Source organism: Adiantum capillus-veneris, chromosome 21 (genome assembly GCF_014529385.1).
Source record: "Adiantum capillus-veneris isolate H3 chromosome 21, ASM1452938v2, whole genome shotgun sequence".
NCBI classification, from domain to species: domain Eukaryota; kingdom Viridiplantae; phylum Streptophyta; class Polypodiopsida; order Polypodiales; family Pteridaceae; genus Adiantum; species Adiantum capillus-veneris.
Window position 1 is genome coordinate 142,415,515 of NC_140951.1, and position 2,438 is coordinate 142,417,952.

A 2,438-nucleotide genomic window follows, 5' to 3' on the forward strand; every position below is an offset into this window, starting at 1 on the left:
CAGCAAGCCAACTGGCCCCGAGCTCAAGCTTTCTTAGCAAGCAACCTCGCGATACATCAGTTACAGTCCAAGTTAATTAAGGTGGTAGTCCTCTGGTTTGGATTAAGGTGGCAGTCCTCTGGCTTGGATTAAGATGAAAGTCCTCTGGCTTGGATTAAGGTGGCAGTCCTCTGGCTTGGATTAAGATGGCAGTCCTCTGGCTTGGATTTACAGAGCGAGGCCATCCCATCATAATGCAGCTTTGGAAACCCTTTGAAGTGAGGCCATCCCATCATAATGCAGCTTTAGAAACCCTTTGAAGTGTTAATTAAGTCCTGCTTTTATAGCTAGGTCATACTGAAGCTAAATCTCATCATGGATACCCCAAAGGTCACCATAAGGGGTCGATCTAGTTTCACGGCTGTTGTAGCAGCACCGAGCAAACACGACCGGATTGAAGAGCTTCAAAGAGATGTTAATCAAGTTATGGAAGAGAATCGCGACCTCAAGGTGCGTCTTAGCAAGCTCGAGGCTAGCATTGACTCTATGGTCAACCTCACCGCAGACAAAGTCAAAGAAGTTGATTCCAAAGTCACCCAAGCTCACACTAAAGTCCAGACATGTGTGACAATGGAGCTTTGAGAGCAGAAACTTCAAGAAGATAACTCCCTCAAGGTTTGGATTGGTGGGCTCCCTCACCATGGTGCACCACCGATGATACCTTTGAAGAAGCAGTTATCAAGCTCAACAATATTCTGCAAACAATCAACATCCAGCCGGAAGCCATTTCTTGGATCAATGACACCCATAGGCAAGTTCCACCCGAGCATTGCCTTCTGACTTTCAAGGACAAAGAGGAGCGGGTGTGGCTATTGCCCCAAACCCACCTACTCAAGGGAACAAAGGTTTGGATTGCTAAAGAGTTGACCACGAATCAACTCAAGATGAAAAAACAGGAGCTCAAAAAGGTCCACGAAGCACGAAAACAAGGTAAATGGGCAGTATACCGAGGGGGTAAGGCCATCATCCAGGAGTTTTGAACTCCCAAAGGGGCTCTCCCTTTACCCGATCCCACCTAGGTTTTGTTTCTTATTTTTCTTCTACCTCGTTGACGGACCCTCAGTCCTTAATTGATATGTATCTGATGCACCTACTTAGAAGGTCACGTTGTAACGCTTTTGTCTCCGGTTCCATGGGTCATACCTGACCTCCATGGACTTTAATTTAATCTATCTCTCTCTCTCTCTCTCTCTCTCTCTCTCTCTCTCTCTCTCTCTTTTCTTGTCTTTCTATGACTATCCCTCAAATTCTCTTTATCTATCTCTTTTCTCTCTATGCCTCTCCCTCCATTCCTCTCTTCAAAATTCTCTCTCTCTCTCTCTCTCTCTCTCTCTCTCTCTCTCTCTCTCTCTCTCTCTCTCTCTCTCTCTCTCTTATCTCCCTCTTTTTTCTCTCGCTATCTCTATCTCTTCTTCCTATTCTTTCTCTCTCTCTCTCTCTCTCTGTGTGTGTGTGTGTGTGTGTGTGTGTGTGTGTGTGTGTAAATCATTCCAATGTAAACTTTCTTATCCGGGTGAAAAATATATTAAAAAAACAAAATCTAAAGAGCGTGAAAAATATATCAAAAACTAAAAATATAATGAGCGTATCTAACGAGAATAGAATGATTGATAGCATTCAATTTCGTTATCACTCTCTCTTCCTTTTCAGCTTGGCATTAGCACCCATTCTGAGAGAGTAGGGAGGCCAAAATGTTTTGTTAATGGGTATCTGAAAAGATCCTCTTCTAAGCTTAACGAATGAAAACAAAAGGAAATAAAAGAGTAGGCACATGCCCACAAATGAGTGAAAACAAACAAGAATGGAAGGGAGGGGACATGTGGTGATCGTTGACTAGTAACGGGGGGCATCGAGGGTAGGTGGCAAGAGGACGTGGAGGAGCAAGTGCAAGGAGGTAGGTGGTTGGGGGGGGGGGGGGGGGGGGGGGGGGGGGGGGGGGGGGGTAACAAGTGGAAGAAGAGGGCCGTAGGTGGCAACTCTCCCTCCTATGCAACCTGGTGCTTGTGCCCACTATGAGAGAGACACATTGGGGGCAATCAGATGGTCTCAACAATTGTGATTGAGTCATATGTGGTTGCCATGTCTGAAGGCCACACTGTAGAGGACACCGTCACTTTTGGAGATAGTGTAGTTTGGTGCATGCAACTTCACAACATGACAACACTGAGAACAATGCTCTCATCCACCTCAGCTATGGTGAAGTAGAAGACAAATGAAGAGGTCTTCAAGTCATTGCCTAGTTTGCTTTTGTGGGTTTTAGCTGTCGCCTCTATGTTGCTAACTTCACGATACAATTGGCACCCAACTTGTGCTCTCAACATGGTGCATTGTTTCTTTGCCTCTTAGATCTGCTGTCTCATGGGGATTTGGAACTTCTTGTTTTGATTGTGCAGAGAAAG

At 45.4% G+C, this 2,438-nt stretch overlaps 1 pseudogene; it reads left to right on the forward strand.

Moving 5' to 3' along the window:
• Positions 1-465: 465 nt before the first annotated feature.
• On the forward strand, positions 466-1,058 carry LOC147431857 (uncharacterized; annotated as a pseudogene).
• The last annotated feature ends 1,380 nt before the right edge of the window (positions 1,059-2,438 follow it).